The 23,317-nt window shown below is 47.4% G+C and overlaps 1 protein-coding gene across 2 annotated transcripts in view; it reads right to left on the bottom strand.

The window, feature by feature from the left end:
• Positions 1-23,317, bottom strand: part of FUT8 (fucosyltransferase 8) — an 857,288-nt gene that overhangs the window by 399,066 nt on the left and 434,905 nt on the right. For both annotated transcript variants that reach the window (XM_069638672.1, XM_069638673.1), the window contains one exon: positions 20,040-20,133. The gene's annotated coding sequence lies outside the window, so the exon portion shown is untranslated. The remainder of the gene's footprint in view (positions 1-20,039; positions 20,134-23,317) is intronic.

The raw sequence follows: 23,317 nt of genomic DNA, 5'->3' as shown, positions 1-23,317 counted from the left end.
CACCACACCCCAACCCTCTTCGGGGAACTCATTTTTAAAGGCATGCCTGAAAAAAAGGCATGTAGCATGTAGGAAGGCAAGAACCAAAAGACAGACTTTTCTGTCTACACAGACAGACTCTGGAACCTCCTCCCGCCAACATCAAAGTCGCCCTCTCACTTCTACATTTCAGGAAGGAGGTAGTTCTTAAATGGTAGCACCCTGCCTTTGCAAGCCTTTATCAGTCAGGGCAATCATATACAATCACCGGGAGGTGGGGCTCTGTGGAACCGATCGAACGCTGGAAAGGGAGCCATGCAGAGAGGCTGTCCCTTTTTCTGGTGTTTGCAGTGCTCATTCTCCCAGGGACAGAAGCTGACCCAGGAGTGCCTGAGTGGCAGTGGGTCGAGTCCGGAGGCGGAGAGCAAAAGGCCGAGCGATCTGCACTGCTGGACGACCCGTGCACGCAACCAGTGAGTTTCTATGAAAGAGAAAACCCGGTAGGCGAGTGGTTGAACTTACGCTGAAGATTACCTTGCATCGGAGTGGTTGGGTGTATGATCACACGTTTTTGAAGGTCTACGATCTGAATTCTTGATCACCAGTGAATAATTGAGAATACTTTGTAGCGGAGTGGTCACATGTATAAGAAAGCACGGATTTGAAAGTCTCCGAGCGCTGGGCACTTTATAAAGATCAATGTACAAAGCTATGAAACAACAAGATGACTTGAATGAACGCTTTAACAAATATATCTTTGCGATCATTGAATACCGAACTGAATGAAAACTTAATAAGCAGAACGGTTTCCTATAAGGATTACAAATGAATGGAGCTTTACATTCAAATGAAAACCACTGTGTGCCAAACTCAGAAGTGAATTAAACTTTAATACAAGTAAAATCTATATATGCTGAACCTTCAAGTGAAACCAAGAACTTTGAATTTAGGTGGAACCAATGTATATTGAATTTTAAAGTAAAATGGTGTTAACAAGACACGTGAAACCACTATATGTTGAAACTTCAAGCTGAAGGGAACTTTGGAAGTGAACTTTAACAATGAACCGAAAAGAGATATATTGAACTACAAAGTGTGAGAAATTGTAAATAATAAAATATACTTTGAAAGCTGAATGAATTGCAACGATCAGTCAAGATATTTGTGTACAAAGACCAATCAAGTGTGGCGCATAACTTTAAGAAGACTGAAAATACTATTGTGACACTGAAGCTATGTCTTGGGGAAGGAAACCCTGAGGCTTGACCCACTTATCAACTTGAGGACAGAGTCTTAAGATACTTTTGTGTTTGGAACTGTGTTATCTGGAACTTGGGGAAGGGAACCCCGAGTCTTGGTTAAAACTCTTTCATCCTGAACCTACGGCAATCGTAAGACTTTTGTTGGAACTGTTTTATGCTTGGGGGAGGGAGCTGAAAGGAATCAGTGAGCTGGACGGAGCTCTGATCTTTGTGTTGAACACTGTTTTGTCAGTTGCCGACATCCCTACACATTGTATAGATTCGTTGTGAGGGCACGTATAGGTTTTGACACAGATTTTGACACTAGGTCCCTCAAACACATTCCAAATGACTTGCAGTTTTCCAATGTACACAGACCACATACAAATAAATTCCCCAGAACGCACGCTGCTCATTCAGTACTTGATATAGGGACCTTACTACATATCCCAGAACGCACGCTGCTAATTCAGTACTTGATATAGGGACCTTACTACATATCCCAGAATGCACGCTGCTCATTCAGTACTTGAAATAGGGACCTTACTACATATCCCAGAACGCACGCTGCTCATTCAGTACTTGATATAGGGACCTTACTACATATCCCAGAATGCACGCTGCTCATTCAGTACTTGATATAGGGACCTTACTACATATCCCAGAATGCACGCTGCTCATTCAGTACTTGATATAGGGACCTTACTACATATCCCAGAATGCACGCTGCTCATTCAGTACTTGATATAGGGACCTGACTACATATCTCAGAATGCACGCTGCTCATTCAGTGCCTGATGGGACCTTACTACATATCCCAGAATGCACTCTGCTCATTCAGTACTTGATATAGGGACCTTACTACATGTCCCAGAATGCACTATATCTATCATATTACTAATTTCACCAGAGTCAGTTTGCCTCACTCAGTTTAGGTTCCTACATAAACCTTCTGGACTGATACTGCATTTCCCAGTGACTGTACACAGAACGTATCATCCTGCTCAGTGAAGAAACCCGCACAGTGGACTAGAACGCACCCTCCCTACAGCTATGGCCTACAGTCCCCAGACTACTTACACACCGTCTACTTCAGTCCAGAGCTCTTCCCAAAAAGGACTACATGTCACAGAAGGCACATGGACTCGTTCAGGGCGCAGCCCCAGCATAACGAGAGGGCCGCCCACCTCAGTGCAGGGTAAGCACCCATCCGAAAACACATGTCCCAGGAGGAACCTTGTCATATAGTATAGCAGGCCCCAGGCAAAACTACATGTCCCAGGAGGAACCGCACCATATAGTATAGCGGGCCCCACGCAAAACTACATGTCCCAGGAGGAACCGTGTCACATAGTATGGCGGGCCCCTGGCAAAACTACATGTCCCAGGAGGAACCTCGTTTGTTTGTTTATATATTTGTATAGCTCTCTTGACCCAGGGGTATATGTGCGCTTTGAACATCAAGTTACAGGCAACAGTAGGGAACAATAGTACAGTAGTAATGAGGCAAAGTAAAGGTTGTCAAGCAAGCAGTTAGTGCATAGATGATAATAGGCAAAACATAATAAGAAACATTTGTACATTAGGTATGCATACATACATGGTTGGTTATTTGTTGAGTAACCAAGTGATGACCTTAGTTCTGAAGGGTTGGAAGGTGGGTGTGGATTTGATATCCAGTGGAACAGTGTTCCAAAGTTGTGAGGCCAGAGTTGGGAAGCTGGATCCACCAGCTCTTTTGAGGGAGTATTTGGGCACCGTCAGTTGTCGTGTGTTAGAGGATCTAGTGGTTCTGGTGTTCTGTCTTAATGTAAATTTGTTAGTGAGATAGGGTGGGGCTAGATGGTTAAGAGCTTTGTATGTGAGGCATAAGGTTTTTAGGTCTATTTTTTGTTGGATGGAGAGCCAATTGCAAACGATTCTTGTAGCGGAAATATGTTCTCTTCTAGGAATATTTAGGGCGGCACGGAGTGCGTTATTTTGTAAAACTTGCAGTTTGTTGATTACTGTTTTGTTGGCACCTACATAGAGGCTATTACAGTAGTCCAGTTTGGATTGAATGAGTGCTCTGGCTAAAGTGAGGCAGTTGTTAGGGGAGATCAATGGTCTGCAGGCCATGATTAATTTACCAGTGTAGGCAGTGGCTGAGGCAGTCATATTAATTTGTTTGGCTACGTTGGTATTCGTGTCTAAATAGAAACCGAGGGTTTTTACACTCTTGGCGATGGGTATGGTGTTGCCGTCAATGGTAAAGCTGGTGTAGCTGGGACAGAGTATCCGGATGGTCTTGGGTGAGCCGACAAGAAGCAGTTCGGTCTTATTATCATTTAGGCAAAGGCCATGTGTGGCCATCCATGCCTGAATGATGGAGAAGACTTCATTGATCCATTTGGCGTCCGCGTTGTAATTACCGGATAGGGTGAGGAGTATCTGGGTGTCATCTGCGTAGTTCGTGTAGGTAACACCCAGATTGTCCAGCTTGTCGAATAGGGGCTTTGTAAATATATTGTACAAAGTAGGTGAGACACAGGAACCTTGTGGGACACCGCAAGTAATGGGAATAGGGTCAGCCGCTGCTAGGGGTGAGAAGACCCACATGGTCCTGTTGTCCAGGAAGGATTGAATCCATGCGACCGCAGAGTGGGAGAAGTGTGCTGCCGATGACAAGTGGTTGCACAGGATTTTGTGGTCAACCAGGTCAAAGGCAGCGGAGAGGTCGAGGAGAAGGAGAATGGCAGCCTTACATTTATCTTTGAGTTCGTCTATCTGGCACTTGAGATCAACAAGGCCGTTTCTGTCCCATGTTGTGGTCGAAAGCCAGATTGGAAAGTTCCTAGTAAATGGTTTGTCTCAAGGTAATCCTGGATTTGTAGATAGGCCACTCTATCAAGAATTTTTAGTAAGAATGGGACGGTGGTAATGGGTCTATAATTCGTGGGTATGTCCGGGTCGAGAGTGGGTTTTTTTTAGTAGTGGTAGGACCCAGGATTGTTTCAGATTGCTGGGGACCAAGTTATTGGAGAAAGAGAGGTTTATTAATTTAGTAATGAAGGGGGAGAGATCCCTGACTGCATCTTTTATGATCTGTGCGGGGCAACTATCCCCCTTACAGTTCGAGGGTTTCAAAGATGCTATAATTTTCTGTACCTCCGGTATGGATACCTTTTTGAAGGTAAAGCATGAGCTAGTGGCGGTGGGTGGAAGAGGGGTGGAACTGGAGGTAGGACCAGGAGTGAGTTGTTGTCGTTTGTTGTCAATTTTGGTTTGGAGCCCTGACATTTTGTTAGCAAGAGCATTCTGGATCCCTGTGCACCAAGGTTTATCCTTAGTGCAAGAGTCGGTGGGAGGAGTGGGGTTTTCTAATTCCTTTAGGATGTTAAAGAGCTCCTTTGTGCTGGAGCTTGCCTGGGAGATCCTAGTGTTGAGAGATTCTTTCTTAGCGCGTGTAATCTCATTTTTGTAGAGAGTGGAGATATTAGCGAGATTAGTTCTGTTATTTACTGAAGGCACTGATTTCCATAGTGCTTCGAGTTTACATTTTTGTTGACGGAGAGTTTTGAGCTCTGGGGTGTACCATGTATTCATGTGCGCTTTAGGTTTCCCTTTGCGCATTTTCAGTGGGGCAATGATGTCGATGGCTTTGTCCATGGAGTCGTTATAGACGTTGACCAATTGGTTCAAGTCAGTTGTAGCTGGAAGTGCGTTTAGAGTAGGGATCACCAAAGGTATTAATGCTTCCGCTGTGATGTTACTCTTTTTCCTAGTTGAACAGGCAGGTGCAATAATGGGCTTTTTATGCACTAGATTGCTGGTATTAATGTCAAATGGGAGGAAGTAGTGATCGGTCCAGATGAGCTGTGTGGGATCTTTCACGGTAATGTTGCAGTTGAGGGCGGTTATCCAGTCAAGGATTCTGCCCTTTAAGTGGGTGGGTTTGGAGCAGAATTGTTTTAGGTCATGCTCCCCTATTGCCGTGGCCAGGGCAATGGCTGGGGTGTCGAGAGGGTCATTAAACCCAAGATTGAAGTCTCCAAGTATAATCATTTGTGCTGACGGTTTGGAACTTTCGGCAACTAGTGAGGTGATGTCTTCCTCAAATGAGCCAGGTGGGCCCGGGGGTCTGTAGATTAAATGCAGCGTGATAGTGCTTTTGGGGGAAGTTGTATAGTATAGCAGGCCCCAGGCAAAACTACATGTCCCAGGAGGAACCGCGTCGTATAGTATAGCGGGCCCCACGCAAAACTACATGTCCCAGGAGGAACCGTGTCACATAGTATGGCGGGCCCCAGACAAAACTACATGTCCCAGGAGGAACGTCATAATATAGTATGGCGGGCCCCAGAAAAAACTACATGTTCCAGACTGCTGCCTGCCTCAGCATGGCAGGGCACGGACAACATTGCATGCTGCAAATCTGACTTAAGTCCCCTCTGAATTAAGTGAAAAGGTCATCCCATGTATGTATCTATATCTCTCTCTCTCCCCACTTCTCCCCATCACTCTCCCTCCCTCGATTCTCTCTTTTGCCTCTCGCCCTTTTCCCTCTCTTTCTCCCTTCCTCCACCCATTCAATACCAATCCATTAGGGCATTGGTCTGCAACCTTTGGCTCTGTGGATGTTTTGGACTGCAACTCCCAGCGGCCCTAGCAAGCTTGCTCAATGGTGAGGGAACATGGGAGTAGTAGTCCAATCCATTTGGACAGGAGCACGCTGCAGAGCCCTGCTTTAGGGAGAAACAAACCTCTTTAATGCTCCCTGCAGACATCTCTGGGTGTGTGGTTGTTGTGGCATTCAGCCCCTACTGCTCTGGAGTTGAAACTTGATAAAATGTTCGCGAGTATGGGGTGGGAGGGGGGCCTTATGGACAGTGGTTTTGGAGGTTGGAGTACATTTTCACTGATTTCAGGTGCCAGTTAAGTGTTTGCACCTGAGGGAAACAGAAAATAATGCAAGTGGAAGGAAGCTGAAGAAATGGAAGCAAAACAATAAGTATGGATGTTTCCGCCACAAAAGAGCCCTTCCGCCAGACTCAGTACAGGAGCCCCTCCCACAAGCCCCTCCCACAACTTTACATGCCCAGAACGTCTGCAGAAGGCGGCTGAAAAGTTCACATCCACGCCTTCCAGTGGACCAGTGGGTGCATTGTCAAAGGTGATGCTTTTTGCTGTGGAGCATCGCCTGTCACTGCACCAGGGGTGATTGGCCACCTATTCCTGCTCCTTGGCTACCAACAGAGCGGCTTCAGGCATTGGGGCACGTGCACGCTGAAAGTCCATATTCTTGTTCCTGATCTTTCATTGGACCAGCACGGTACATTGTAGGGGGTACTAGTGATGAAAATGCATATTATGTTTTGCGGTACACCAGGACAGTGCATTGTGGTAGATGTAGTCCGTTTTTAACTTGAGTATGCCAAATAGCACAGATTATTGATGATGATATGATAGGTTATTTATAATGCGCTTAATACCCAGAGGTTTCTAAGCGCGGACCCGGGGGTCGAACCTGTGGTGCTCCGTGCCGTCTTGCTTCCAAGGTGAGCACGTTGCCCCTGAGCTATCCTCCCGATACGGAGATGTATTCTTGGGTGATATTCATTTGACTTTCAAGTCCTGGACAACTAAATGTTTCCATCTCTCCTGGCCACAGACACAGATTCTAACACACCCATTGCTACTTATCGCATAATTCAATCTGCCCCTTTCTATAGAACTACCCCCAAAACTACATGTTCCATAATTCACCATCCCCCACCCAGTCAACATATCCCCAAGACTACAGGTTCCATAATTCACTCTGCCTCCCCCAGATGAAATATCCTCAAAACTGCATGTACCATTGTTCACAACTCAAAGGCGAGGATGGAGGCATCAGCCAAAATCTGCTGCCGCCTCATTACTACCCATCGGCCCAACGATTCAGACCTTCATTGCTGTGGACTATGCAGCCTGCTTCGGGGGACAAGGTTGGATGACTGCAGAATATTGACTCAGTGACGGCATGAGGTGGGGGCTGGTTAGCCACTGGTCAAACTGAGTGTTAATTCACTTTTAGCAAGTAAAGAATGGTGTGCTGTGTACATGCAGTGTCCTGGCATCCAAGGCATGGGGAAAGTGACTTTTCACAGCTGGCTAGTAGCTTTCACTTTGAAATGTTTACCCCTGGTTGGATTCCAACCATGTCACAATCTGGAACTCAATTCCCTTTAGCATGCGCTGCTTAGAGAATCATCTTGCCTTCCGCATGGCCCTCACCGCCTGGCTTCCCTTCCTTCTGTGCACCCGACAAACTCATGCCACACTTTTGGGTTTCCTAACCACCTGTCAGATAGGCAGCGGTAGCAATGAACCCCTCATTTATTGTACCGAACGACGGAGAGAATAAACTCCGGCAGAACACAGGACAGAATCCGCACCACATCCTCGAAACCAAGGAACTGGCCAGGGCACCCGGTTACATATCACACTCCATATTGATGGAAGATAGCCGAAGGCACTGCCACCCACCTGCACGCATCTACTATCATACACTATTTTAAAACACCACACACAACACCTCTGCCATACGAATGCAGCTGTGTAGCTGGACACATGATGAGCGTCCTGTACTCGCACATTCTCCCTACTACCTCAAAGTACCCATCCACATGCCAGCCCGACATGGGTCGCTAGAAGAGACTTGGCCACCCCTATCTACACCTTCATATTGATTAAAGTGCACACCCGCATTCTAAACCCCTCTGACAAATTTCCTATACCTTGGACTTCGGTCCCCCGAGGGCGTTCACCTACAACGCTTTGAGGGGAACTAAGAGAGAATGTCGTTTTTTTTTTTAAATGACATGTTAAAAGCCCGATTTAGAAAGACCGCACTGTGACTGCAAGAGTGTCTTTCTAAATATAACTGTCAAGCCCCCGTTGAACATAAGTGCGCCCAGGGACTGACCAGCACAGCCGAGAAGAGCACGGGAAGACGAAAGTGGGGGGGCGGTGTGGGGTGTGTGTGGTGTGTGTGGTGTGTGTGTGTGTAAAAGGGGTATTCATATTGGTGTATGTGTTAGTGGGGGGAGGGCTTAGGGACTAATATGGGGGAGGACATTGGGGCGGTTCAGAGGGTGAAACCCCCACCGATTTAAGAGGTGAAGAGCCAGGGGGAGGTTGAAAGGTGATCTTGGGCGAATATTAAAGGCTGCATCAAATCGGCCAAAATAAATTGGTCTATTTTATACAAGCCCTTCAATATTCGACAATATCACATGGAATTCTTTGAGGCCATACCAATGGGAAAATGCGCTATACAAATGACAAATTACATAACATGGAATCTTTCACAGAGACACAGAAGAACCACTGAAAAACTGTGCACCTTCTAATGGAGGGAAGTACCTCCTTTTTGGTACGCTAGAGACATTTTGATACTGGTCAATAGCTCTTGATGACTTCAGCCAGACCTAAAAAGCAAGCAAAGCCAAACATAAATCACAAATACATTATTAAAAAGTAAATATTGCAACAGGAATGCATTCGATCAGGGTTCTCCAACTCGAGGTTTCAAGGGCCAGAATCCTGACTGGTTTTCAGGATATCCGTCATGAATAGTCATGAGGAAAAAATGTGTTGAATATTAATGATGGGTATCCTGAAAATCCGACATGGATCCGGCCTGGAGTTGGACAACCCTGCATAGACAAGCAAATTACTCACAGAGCTGGGAATGGCAACTTAAACATGAGGAGGCCATTTTAAGAAAAGAAATGATTGCATGGAATGTTTGCCGCGAGGAGGCAAAACCGCTTCCGGTGGTAGGCTATGTTAAACCAATAGGGCTATTCTAGACTGCAAGAAGGCACCAAATAGAGCCCGGCTGGTTTGAAGCCGAGGCTTAGCATCAACCTTCAAACAATGTGCGCTTGCACCCAAGAAGCAAGTTTGGGACAAGGACTTTCCCTTTCAGGCAGCGAACACCAGACGTCAGCTGCACCAAAATGGCACCCAGAGTCAAAGAGACAGCACGCACACTTGCCTGCCAGGAAACGAAAGTGGCTGCTACACACTTCCCCTTTCCATTCCACACAACAACAAAAAAAACATATCAGAGTGCAGGAAGCAGTGAACCAGAGCAGCTAAGAAGAAAACAGCTGATGTAGGCCTGAGCGCACCGAGTGTTGGGAGGATGCAGAAAAGGAACTGGCATAACATGTAAGCTCGATAGTGGGCATGTGGGGGAGAAGCAGACACCGGCTGAGTCACAGCCAAAAGGACCCTCAAATTGAAAGCCACAACCGCCAGTTAATGCCCACATTCCGGAGATTCCGATTGGCTGTCACTCAGCCAACAATCCATGAAGTCGCTCATTCGACATCTGCTCAGTGATGATTTTCTTTGCACGACAACTCATGTGCTTGCTTCTTCGTGTTGCTTTCAGCACCAGTATGCCCTGGTTCTTCTATGCCTTCTGCACAAAGAAAGTCGACGAATTTGCATTCGATCCTCAGACGTGCATTAGCAGTGCCATAATGACCCAGCCAATGGGAAGACGCGGGGGTTTCACTCGATGGTTCAATGGAGACTGGGTCTGAAACCTTGTGGCTGAAGGCCCACTGTGTCTCTTCCCAACCACGAGGGCTTTGTCCAGAGAGGGCACCCACACCAGTGCATCTCCATTGCAGGCACTGACCCGCCAGCAGCCAATCAGAATCCAGGACTCTACTCCTGATAACTTGACGATTATTGACAGGGTAGCGTGGAATGCTTGTTCATGTGACGAAGGGAATGTGTAACTCAGTTGAAGTGGACTTCGTGGATCCCTCAATGTATCACCGCAAAGTTTTTTGACTGATGTTGTCGCGGCACATAGCAACACACTTTGCACTGATAGCTTGTGGGTGAGGATGAGCCCATTAGGAATTTGCTTGGGGCCCCATTTATTTATTTATTTGAATTCTTATCACACCCGCAGGCCTCAGGGCGCAGATTCTGAGACAGGGCGACTAAACCCAAGTTATGATTTAGCTGAAGCGCGCGACAATGCTCATGTTCAAAATAACTGGGAAGGCTGATCAGAGTCTTGCCTTTACCTTATTAAGGGGACGCGTGTTCTAAGAATCACTGAGGAACGGTAATGAAGGTATTCAGTGGGGATGCTGTCAAGCGCACCCGACTAATAATTACAGGCCTGATCCATTTATGCCATTTGAATTTGAAATATCTTCAATTTTCCCTGAAGGAAGTAGATGCATGCAAGTTTGGACTTTGTAGGTTGTAGTGATGCATTTTATTTATAGGACAAAGTTATCAAGCATATGGTTTATTTTAATTTTAATTGGTTATTTATAACACGCTTAATACCCAGAGGTTTCTAAGCGTGGACCCGGGGATCGAACCTGTGCTTCCGGCCGCATTGTCTTGCTTCCAAGACGAACGCGTTGCCCCTAAGCTATCCTGCTGAGAAGGAATATAACGTGAGCAATAGTTAAATGTTACATCAGGGTGCAAAATTTGCAGACGCCACTAGCAACTGGATAGTGATATTTGACTCTTGGCTGGTAAGAAGTCTTCTGTATGTATAGAATTGAGGTGGCAAGTGACTTTTATGGCTGGCTACTAGCTTGCAACTTGAATTTTTGCCCCCGGGTTATACATGTCTTTTATATCTATATATTATGTAATATGTTGCATGGATTGTCATGAGTGTGGAAAGTTCTATTAACTGTAACACACTTTAATAATAAATCATGTATACATATTATATATATTAGCTAGCATAACCGGAATATATAAACTACTCCTATATCTGCCAAGGTCGAGTATGCTTGTCCTTTTTGCATAGACTTGCATAATAGCCTGGCACTTAAGGGGTTAAAATACTGCAAGGCCATAAGGTGAAATAAAGAACCACACCAGCTTACATGTGAACTATTTAATAGGAAACCAGTGCATTGATCCATACGTGCATTGACCCATACAAATATTCCAAGAACAAAAGAGCCAGAGTAGGTCACTGGACAGTTCTAGGCGTATGTCTTACTGTCACAATATACCACAGGGATCTCCTTAGCCCGGTGAAGTGCACAATGGCAGAAACTTACGTGGAAAATACCAATGTGTTTTTTTCAGGGAAATTAAAAAGGTAAATGTAAAACAACTACTTAAAAAAAATGTTTACGCTGAAATAGAAATTACTAATAGAACAAGCATTGGCAATGCCAACAGTTTGTGCTTTTGTGTAGTCATGGGAGAGGCACTTGCCAAGAGGGGTTTCCAGAATTCCTATAGTTGACTATTCGCAACCCCCCCTTCCCCCAAATGCATGGACGCCACTTCTATGGATCACATTGCACTTTTTTAGATGAGTTATTCCAAGTTTAGTTCCACATCAAAACAAAATTCGCAACCGACAGATTTCGCACCTGTAAGCACAATACGCACATGTTTCGCACCTGCAAGCACAAGAGGTTGAGCTGCAAGCGCGAGTGACAACTGCACTACTTGCGACAAGTTCTTACTGCAGATAGACACAAACGGACTGTAAAGACTGCATTATTTGCAAAATGTCAGCGGCGAAGGTAGACACAATAAAGCATGTATTATTTGTGTGAAGTGCTTTCTTCGGCCGCGGGGTGACAGTACTTTGTAGCAGCAGGGGCGTAGGGCGCCCAGACACACTCAGAGAGGAAGGAAGGTGCGGTACACCCAAGGACTTCCTGCTATGTGAAATGTTGCTTCGCATAGCTTCCCGTCACGTGACACAGCCCTGTACCACTGAGAATTCCCATTTAATCAGACCCTCCAGCCTGCCTGAGAAAGCCACTTTGCATGTATCGCTGCAATGTTTTGACACCGGTGAATGCTCCTCTGCGGGGGGGGGGGGGGGGGCTGTCAGGGTTTACAAGGCAAGCAAGCTGTCAAACAGGCAAAAACACATGCCAAGCACATGAGACCGGCACAGTGCACAAAGAGCATCTGAAACCTGGACTGTATTCACACGGGCAAACAGGCGCTCTCATGAATGCGCCATGGCGGCGCGCAGCCGCAACATTCTCTAGTACCCCTACAAAACGGGCCAGCCCGTCACAGAGTCCCCCGACACTGCAAACGTCAACACAGTGCTGGAAATGGACAGAATGTACTGGGCGAACTCCCCTCTATCACCAGGGTGAAAGGGGGGGGGCAGTTTGGAGGTGTGGGTGGGACTGGTGCCAAATCGTCATTAACGGTGAGGCCAGAACTGGAGGGGGGAGACAAGTATCAGATGATATGCGTGCCCTGAATATTGTACGCTGGCTGCTTTGCATTAAACAAAGTGCATTTTGGGAACATAAGAATGACCACCAATTTATCAAACTTGTCTGTGCTAGTAATTCAAACGTGCATTACTTCTGAGCATGCAATGCAAACTTGGTATGGTACTCATTTCCTCTATCAGAATAGTCACCCTGTCAATAAAATGTGTGCAAAGCATATGTACAGCTTTGGATGGTTTCATTGCTTGAGTTTGGGCTGTTGAGCAAAGGGCGACTGAGATGCAGTCTGAAGTTGTTGCATATCGCGGCTCAGTGCAGGCATAGTAGCACTGTCTGGCACTGTATCACTATGCATGCAGCTGAGCGGCGATATGCAACGAGTGCCATAACCCCCCCTCCCTACTCCCCAAGTTGAGGAAGCTCTCTGCCGCTTATGACAATTACCTGACCTGTGTCCGAGACACGGCAGTTTCCTGAAATCAGGAGACTCATGACAGTCGGAAGCAGAGAGCTGCCTCAACGTGGGGGGAGGGGTTAGGCCTTGTGTTTACACGGAACAGCGCTCCGGCAAGACCGTTATTGCCAGAAAACACAGCTGTCTTGCTCCAGGCCAATTCCTCCCCAGCGTCAACAGCAGAAACCCTTTCACACAAGGCTCTCCCACGAAAGCAACTCGGAAACCAGAAGCAGTCATTTTCTCTAGTCCCCCTACAAAGTGGGCCAGCGCTCCACAGGGTCCCCAACACCAAGCGTGAACAGCCGAAACCCCTTCCACAAATGCTCCTCAGCAGTCAGAAGCAGCCACATTCTCTAGTCCCCCTACAAAGCAGGCCAGCCCTTCACGGGGTGCCCGGCACTCCACCTGCCGGCAGACATTAGACACCTTCCAGAAACTGACCATAGCAGTTTATGGGTTAGGTGCCAACTATTGCCGTCTACCTAAACAAGATATTTTATGATCACTGATTTGCAACCTGTCTGTTGCACTTCTTTTTTATTTTTTGTGTTGAGACGGTTGTCTGAGAATTGTGTGCCCACAAAGTACAGCAAATGCTGGGAACTATTACCCCATCCCCTGCAGAACTATGCCCATTTTTTCTGCATTCTCATTGGCTACTTGATCTGTGGACCCCTTCTCCTTTGATTTCAAACACAGAGGACTGCCCGAAGAAGGCAGACGGAGAAGGCAGTCCCGCCCAGCCCAGTCCTCTCTACCTCTCCACGGAGGACGACACCAATTTCATTGTCCGTAAGGGTGTTCGTGAGGTGGCCAAACAGGATGAAAACACCCATTCAGCTGTGGGCCCAGACAGCAAACTGATGACGCACATGTGCAAGGAACACTCGATGGTGGGGGACCCAACATAACATGTACACCCAGGGATGGGGCTATCCTATTTTTTCCATTCACTGCATCGCAAGCATGCACTTATGCCAGAAACTTGGCTTTCTGGCACTGGCCTGCTAGGTGACGGATGCTCAGGCTAGTGGTTGTCATCGGTAGCGAAAAAGCCAAGATTGAAACATTCTGCAGAAGACAAGGTAGGAAGAGACAGAGCTGAGATCCTGTGGCAGGAAGTTCAGGATCGAAAGCTAGACAGGAGTGACCAGAAAAGTGGGGAGAGCCGGATTGATGGGCTGTTGGCGGCTAAAGTTCTGAAAAATTGGTTACTTTGTGGTGCTATGTTTTAAGATGATTGACTTTTGTGAGAAGTTTGGTGGGTGGGTGTACGCAGTTTTGTTTGTCTCTTGAATATTGAGGAGAGTCAGTAGAGTGCTTGTAGTTTGCGTTTATATTTATTTAAGAGGTGAGGTATTGGTCTTGTTCCTTGCGTGTAGGGTGGTAGGGTTTTTAGTAGGGTTAGTGGAGGGTCATCTTGGTCTTTGTCAGTGCGGTTGGGTCCTCTGTTGAGGTTACTCTTATTTTATTGAGTTTGGGTGGATCGTTTTTTTCCTCTCTCTTCTTCACCCTTTGGTTGGTCGGTTTTGCAGTATTTTATTGTGTTGCGTTGGCGGTTTTGCTAGTTGAAGAGCCAAGTTCTTAGTAGTTTCCTGAATTTCAGTTGGTCTTCTGTTATTCGTATTTCCATTCGGAGCGAAATCCAGAGTTCCACTGCTATGCAGGAGAATGGTTATAAGTTAAAGGATCGAATGAAAAGGATCGAATGACAAAAGGTTCGAGTCAAAAGGACCGAAAAAAAGGATCACATTTTTATTTATTTTTTATTTTTTGGGGGGTCTGCCCCCCGAAACCCCTGTTTTTGGTGTTAAAACCACTTTTTACCTATACGGAAGCCAACAAAAAAAAATACATTTTAAACAAGGCATTCAACCTTTTTGTTTTTCGAACCTTTTGTCATTCGATCCTTTTCATTCAATCCTTTGACTGGACACGCAGGAGAATGCAAGCCCCCGAGATTCTTTTTTGCGTATTGTGTCGGCAGTAGGCGAATGTCATCAACGGGCCTTGGTGTTCGTGTTGGCTTTTTTTCTCTGTATGAATTCCACTCCTTGGCCGTGGATTGCTCTGGGTGGGGGGGGGGGATACATGCACTGCACATCGACTCATTGTTAAATTGCAAAGACTTCTCCACAAAGTATCTGACAACTTAACCTAATAGTACCAACAAGGTGCTACGTCTCAAGTGTGTGGAAGGGGCAGGCTATACTGACACAGACACACAGGCTCCAGCACTCCATAAAATCTAAGCCATTCAACGAGCAAGTGCACTTTTGACTAAAGTTGTAAGCACCGTTTCCCAACAAAAAAGAAACCAATATGAAACAAGAAATTGTTTTTTAATTTTGGCTGAAGCCGACCTATAAGCGTAAACTATTGCACTGGCGTACAGATAGTGGGGCGATGACATGTGAAGAGACACGCACAGCATGTAGGTGGTGTTTTGTCATTTACCCCTTGTCTACACAAAAGTCATAACTGTTGGCTTTGGCAATGCTCGTTTTATTTTACAATGGTGTTTGTGGTAGCAGAATATCAAAACTAGACATTTTTCATGGCCCAGCGTACTCCCCTAAATGAGAAGGACTACGCCATGCTAGGCGTCAGCCGAGGGGAAAGGAATACATTGATTGCCATATGGCAAAGCGCCAACTCAATTACCAAGAAAGCAATTAATCCCCGTTTCCAGAATACAGGCCATGAATAAAGACGAAAGGCAGCGGGGCAGATACACCCTAGTCTCTCCTGCTGAAGCGATTAAGACACATGACCAAGAAGTCAAACAAGAAACAGCGTATGGCAAACAATGCCATCACAGTATATGGAAACACGAACATTAAGTCAACAAGCTCGGTGCCAACTAAGGTTCCAATTCGACTTATCAAATGTTCTTTTATTTGGCTCAAGAAAAAAAATCCTATTTAATCTTACTCTGTGGTTGGACCAAAAAGCATTTTTTTTCCTCCAACTTTGTTTAAAAAACGAAGCCATTTTAGATGTCATAGCCGCCCAATAAACAGTTTCATATCGAAACTGTATCGATATTAAAAAGAATCCTATACGAGACCAGGTTGTCTAGGAGGGCAAATCAATGCAGTGGACCTCAAACCTCTGAGGGTTCAACACAATATCCATGCATTCATATATATACATATATAAAAGACTAAGGATGTCAGTAGTAATGAATGCATAAGCACACGTTCACCACTAGATGGCAGCTTTCCCAGTCTCCAAGTAGTCATTCTTTCATGTACATGTTCGATGGGAGCCGTCTTTACAGAGAACGGGTTGGGAGACAGCAGCCTGTATCCACGGAGAACACAGTGGCCAAGAGCATGCCAGGGACACACTGCGCTCCAGCGCGAACCAAGGCTCTGGGACAAACTGAAAAAAGGATTCATAGACCAGACCCCTCACCAAACGGCAGGGAGAGACTGTTCACTGAGGAGCACACTAAAAGAACATGCCTCTTACAAGAGGAGATGAGTATATTGCCTAGAACCTGCCACACCCCACCCACGAAGCACAGTCACAGGCTGACAAGACGCCACAGCTTCTCCTACCCCAGGCTCCGCCTCAGACGACCTCGTCCACCTGGCCCACACAGCCAGCTCACTAGACTTGCATCGGGCTGCAGCCGTACCACTACAAAGCACAGCAGTTTGTTATCCTAGACCAGCGTATGTGACTCAGGGGGCAGCTACTTTAGATCAAACCACAACTCGAAATGAAGCCATCATGGGGCGTACGTTCTGGACCTTCACAAGGAAAACACATTTTTGGACAGAGAGCGTCCCTGAGAGGGGAATCAAGTACAGAGATTGGTTTTCTCAAGTGCGAGTTATTTAAGCACTGAGCCCCGACATAGGTGGGCATTACCAGTCAGATAATGGCCTGGAGGTTAAGGTATTAGCCTGAGGGAAGCAAGGGCCTTAACGTGGGCCCAGGGTCATTACCTAACCTGTAATGCCCTCCCACAAAGCGTTTATTCCTATTATTGCACTGTTATGCTCGCCAGGTTTTCTTTTTTGTTTAAGTGGTAACAGCAAGTTTGCAATTTCTCAACAAAATAAACAACAAAAGAACCGTGAATGTAGGGAAAAGATAAACTGGATTTAGTCCGTTCTCCCTTTCCATGGCGGTCATTGCCGCGGAGGGTAAGGAGCAAGACAACAAGTGGTTCCTCGTCTAATCTACGAGGGACAAGGCGACTGGAAGTAAGTGGGGCCGTGGATGGGTTGGGGGTAGCAGGCTGTGATGGTTGAGTTGGTGAAGGATGAGGGCAGCAAGGCCTTCCTGCCCAGGAGCGAAGATGGCTGCCTACCACGTCGGAGGCTCGGAAAGACAGGCAAAAGCATGAGGTATAGCCCCCGCCTTCTGAGCTTCCCGATTGGCTGGGCAGCCCCATGGCTGGGTCCTCAATTGACATCACTACGACTACCACTTTCAAGTTGGTGTGGGACATATGGGGCATGTGCTAAAGATAATTGACGCAAACAATCTATTGATTCATAGTTTCACTATTGGAAAGGTCATGGCGATCCACCAGTCAGAACACCCAGCAAGAGTTCAAAGACATCCAAGCAAGGTTTGAGTAGGAATAATGTACAGGAAAACATGTTCTTGCAGGGACCGGTTTTAGGTTCCTGGTTGTATACTTCTGTATTCACTTGTGTGTTTTTGTTGTTTATGCCCTCATTTTCCACTTGTAACTGCTTCTGTGTGGGATGTGATGTGTTTATCAATGTTGATGAAACGCTTATAAGAAGGTTAGTTCCACTAAATCTTTACCTGTAAAAGTAAAAACCAGTGTAACAAGTTCAAGATAATGAAATTAAAATCCATCAATATCAGGCATTTAAACCACTCCTGATCCATCAAGCTGGTGGCTCGTCAATGGGGTGAAGTTCAAGGTCTAAAAACGTCATCCTACTAATGCCAATGGGGTTAAACCATTTTTAGGAGGGCGGGAAGGCAATCCCACTCAAGCCTGCAGATTGATTTCCCATGTTAGGAGGGTGATTGTGATACCAAAGAGTGACCCACCTCTATCCCCCTGAGTAAGGGGGAATTGATCGGGACGGGGCACTGGGATTGCACCATAAATGCCTGACACGCACTGCCCCACTCCCGCACCGGAGCGAAGGACAGGGCACACAGTGGCCACCTAGCCCAGGGAATCCCATCCCTGCACAGTCATCATGCTGCAACTTTTTGGAATTGGACAGTGCACGCGTCCTCGAAGTTGCAACACTAGCAGTTTTCCTAATTCCGGTATCAAAACCATGTCTCCCCGACACGGGTACACTTGGAAGCCATTCAGAGAAGAAAGATGAAAAGATGGGGTCTTCAGTGAAGACACAGAGGCCTTGCTGGGGTAAGTAGCTTCTTTGCTTAAGTCACATTGAGACCGGATTTCAGGGATAAGACAGATGCATTGAGTAGGTGGCCTACAGGGACAACCACTGGCAACCTCTCAGTCAAGCAGCTCCCCTTCATCGGACACCAAGGGAACGCTCAAACACAAACACTAACTCAACATTCCAGAGGCAGCCATTCCAGAGGCATTCCAAGGCACCAAGCTCACAGCACAGGGATGGCAAAGAAGGCAAGACATAAAAGGCAGCCCAAATAAGAATACTGCTGCATCCCCCAGCTGCAAGTTCTGGTATTATTTACCTGTACAGGCGATTAGTAAAATGAGTGAAACGATATACACCTGGATTGCATAGGACGGAGACCCAGCCCCATTAGAAGACGTGTGGGTAGGCCCCTTCAGCACAACTGCTGGCTAGCATCTCCAAATACCTTTACATACAGCTCAAAGTCCATACCACTGGTGCCTTATATATAAGGAATAAAGGAAAACTTGATATTCCTCTAGTTGTGACATCACAAGTGCATGATTGCGCGTGCTCCACTCAAGACAACGAAAGGGTCTACGGGCATCACGCGATGTCAGTTTAGTGCTATTGAAAGAACGTGACGCTCATAGGGGACCTCTGCATTCGGGGCTCCAGGGGAGATTCTCTGTGTACGATTTTTACTGCCTTTTTTAATCAGAACTGAAAAGTAACTCCCATTCCTGACACAGGGAATTTTTCTGCGAGTAAAAAACAAAAACAAATGTTTAACCCAAAAAACAGTTCTCTTTGTAACCCACACTTATTGCCAAGTAAAAGAATTTCAAGAGATTTTAGAGTGCATATTTACCTCAAAGGTTTGCTGCAGATCCCCTCTTCCGGTGGCACTGCCCTGCAGGTGGCACCGATGCCATCATGTCCGAGGAGTTCCGGGAGCCAACCAGGTGGCGGGCTGCAATATGGCCAGTGTGTCCTACTTCTGATGCCGGGAATTTTACAGCCTATTTGTTTTTGTTTCTACAAGGATGGCTGTTGCCGTCGGCGACATGCCTTCCACGCTACAGAAAAGTGCTCGAGTGCGTGAACTCTAAGGCATGGGTCTGCAACCTTTAACTCTCCCGATGTTTTGGACTAGAAATCTCACCAGTTCTAGCCAGCATAGTCAATGATGAGCGAACATGGGAGTCGTAGTCCAAAGCATCTGAAGAACCGCAGACCCCTGCAGGTCATCTATGCATTAGCAGTACTGCAAGATATTGAAGGCCACCGAGGCCTGCTTTTCTTGGAATTCTGGGACTTGCAGTTTTCCTAAATTTCAAATAGGAAATTAAACTACAAATCCACAAATGCAAAAGGGGAGTGGTGGGTGGATGGATGGATGGATGGCCTTCTTGCGTGTGGACACAGGACAACTTGTGTGCTCTGACAACATTTGCCGAAGTTCAATACATTTACTGCTTAGTAAAGAGGGGTTCCCGTATGAATGTTCGTATTATATAGAATAATGTACTCAGTATGTACGAAGTATATAATTTGCCACCTTTGATATTCGTGACTGTAAAATGTTCTTTGCTAATGGCAGAGAGCTCCTCCTCGACTTATCTTACCCTTCAAGGCACAGTTATGGGTGCAATATTGGTAGCCTTTGTGTTAAAAAGAACAACACTGCGCCTCCACATTCGATGATGAATATGCACATTTACACACGGGAAACATATGGTCAACGCAGATATGAGTAGTAAAATACACATACCTTTACCTCCCGTACACCATAGAAAGCGGACGCCGCTCCATACTGCACTTATTGCAGAAGATGCTGCACTCTGCGTCGCCGTACAAACACTGATCTGTTGAGTGAAGGAGAACAGAATAGTATGTTAGAGTGTCAGGCACTCCGCTTTGTTAAATACTTGACATGTTATTGATGTGTGTTTTGCATGCACATCGCCCTAGTTTGGCTGCTCTGAGCAACTTATATAGCGTCAAATATATTTATTTTTATTTGAAAGAATAACCGCTTGTAGGCACCACACTGCCCTTTTCCTGAGAATGTTATGAAGTAAAAACAGATATCAGACAGGGGGCCTCGGCCTCAATGTGTTGAGGGTATGTGAGGGGTGCAGCAGAATTATTGGAAGGCAGAAATTCTAATTAGAATATTCTGGGGTGCAAGGGAACCCCAGGTTTTCCTAAACCCCACAGATCTAACAGAAGAAGGCACTGGCAGTTCTTCAGTTATTTTTTTGGCAGAGGATTTGCAACACCCAATTACTAAAATTTGGCACCCACATTTTTCAAAGCCAAATATGCCCCCGAATTCCAATATTCAATCATGAGATTATGTAGAATGCAGGCCAGTAAATCCATTCACTATTCATGCATTTACTGCACGTAAATATAGTCAACCCAACTGGCCCCAAAGGGCCTCACAGCGCAAACCGGCCCCAATGGGCATCACAGCCCAAACCGGCCCCAATGGGCCTCACAGCGCACCCGGCCACAATGGGCCTCTCAGCACAAACCGGCCCCAAAGGGCCTCACAGCGCAACCCGGCCCCAAAGGGCCTCACAGCCCAAACTGGCCCCAAAGGGCCTCACAGCCCAAACCGGCCCCAATGGGCCTCACAGCGCAAACCGGCCCCAAAGGGCCTCACAGCGCAACCCGGCCCCAAAGGGCCTCACAGCGCAACCCGGCCCCAAAGGGCCTCACAGCCCAAACTGGCCCCAAAGGGCCTCACAGCCCAAACCGGCCCCAATGGGCCTCACAGCCCAAACCGGCCCCAATGGGCCTCACAGCCCAAACCGGCCCCAATGGGCCTCACAGCGCAAACCGGCCCCAATGGGCATCACAGCGCAAACCGGCCCCAATGGGCCTCACAGCGCAAACCGGCCCTAATGGGCCTCACAGCGCACCCGGCCACAATGGGCCTCACAGCACAAACCGGCCCCAAAGGGCCTCACACCGCAACCCGGCCCCAAAGGGCCTCACAGCGCAACCCGGCCCCGAAGGGCCTCACAGCCCAAACTGGCCCCAAAGGGCCTCACAGCCCAAACCGGCCCCAATGGGCTTCACAGCGCAAACCGGCCCCAATGGGCCTCACAGCGCAAACCGGCCCTAATGGGCCTCACAGCGCACCCGGCACCAATGGGCCTCACAGCCCAAACCGGCCCCAAAGGGCCTCACAGCCCAAACCGGCCCCAATGGGCTTCACAGCGCAAACCGGCCCCAATGGGCCTCACAGCGCAAACCGGCCCTAATGGGCCTCACAGCGCACCCGGCACCAATGGGCCTCACAGCACAAACCGGCCCCAAAGGGCCTCACAGCGCAACCCGGCCCCAAAGGGCCTCACAGCCCAAACTGGCCCCAAAGGGCCTCACAGCCCAAACTGGCCCCAAAGGGCCTCACAGCCCAAACCGGCCCCAATGGGCCTCACAGCGCAAACCGGCCCCTATGGGCCTCACAGCGCTATAAAGAAAATGGTGAGAACAAAGCACAGAACCAGTGTTGCACTGAATAGTAGATTTAGTATTCGGCTGAGTACCGAATAGTTGCCTTTTCAATAAATAAAATTGCAAACTCATATTCTTTGTACGTAAAAAACACACTTTGAAATATATGAGACCATTCTCTATTTTTTTCAGTTTTTGTTGTCGACAGAACGCGTTTGTTTAAAGCACGACAAGAATTCAAAAGCTTAACAGCAGTGCACTTTACATTTGTGTGTGTTCATAGCGGTCGCTTGTCCAAGTAACTAGGACTAGCCCAGAAGTAGATGCACGCACTCGGGACTGGTATGCGCGTGTGCATATGTGCACTCGCTGTGCAGGGAGGGACTGGTATGCGCATGTGCATATGTGCACTCGCTGTGCAGGGAGGGACTGGTATGCGAGTGTGCATATGTGCACTCGCTGTGCAGGGAGGGACTGGTATGCGTGTGCATATGTGCACTCGCTGTGCAGGGAGGGACTGGTATGCGCGTGTGCATATGTGCACTCGCTGTGCAGGGAGGGACTGGTATGCGCGTGTGCATATGTGCACTGCTGAGCAGGGAGGGATTGGTATGCGCGTGTGCATATGTGCACTCGCTGTGCAGGGAGGGACTGGTATGCGCGTGTGCATATGTGCACTCGCTGTGAAGGGAGTGCGTGGTATGCGCGTGTGCATATATGCAATCGCTGTGCAGGGAGGGACTGGTATGCGCGTGTGCATATATGCAATCGCTGTGCAGGGAGGGACTGGTATGCACGTGTGCATATATGCAATCGCTTGAAGGGAGTGCCTGGTATGTGCAAGTGCATATGTGCACTCGCTGTGAAGGGAGTGTGTGGTATGCGCGTGTGCATATATGCAACCGCTGTGCAGGGAGGGACTGGTATGCGCGTGTGCATATATGCAATCGCTGTGCAGGGAGGGACTGGTACTGGTATGCACGTGTGCATATATGCAATCGCAGTGCAGTGAGGGACTGGTACTGGTATGCACGTGTGCATATATGCAATCGCTTGAAGGGAGTGCCTGGTATGTGCAAGTGCATATGTGCACTCGCTGTGAAGGGAGTGTGTGGTATGCGCGTGTGCATATATGCAATCGCTGTGCAGGGAGCGACTGGTATGTACGTGTGCATATATGCAATCGCAGTGCAGGGAGGGACTGGTATGCGTGTGTGCATATATGCAATCGCAGTGCAGGGAGGGACTGGTGTGCATATATGCAATCGCAGTGCAGGGAGTAAGTGGTATGCACGTGTACATATATGCAATTGCTTTGCAGGGAGGGACTCGTATTCACATGTGCATATATGCAATCGCTTGAAGGGAGTACCTGGTATGTGCAAGTGCATATGTGCACTCGCTGTGAAGGGAGTGTGTGTGGTATGCGCATGTGCATATATGCAATCGCTGTGCAGGGAGGGACTGGTATGCACGTGTGCATATATGCAATCGCTGTACAGGAAGTGCCTGGTATGTGCAAGTGCATATGTGCACTCGCTGTGAAGGGAGTGTGTGGTATGCGCGTGTGCATATATGCAA

Source organism: Ambystoma mexicanum, chromosome 14 (genome assembly GCF_040938575.1).
Source record: "Ambystoma mexicanum isolate Mex_15411 chromosome 14, UKY_AmexF1_1, whole genome shotgun sequence".
Lineage (NCBI taxonomy): Eukaryota > Metazoa > Chordata > Amphibia > Caudata > Ambystomatidae > Ambystoma > Ambystoma mexicanum.
The sequence above is the reverse complement of the archived record's forward strand: the minus strand, read 5'-3'. Positions and strand labels throughout refer to the sequence as shown.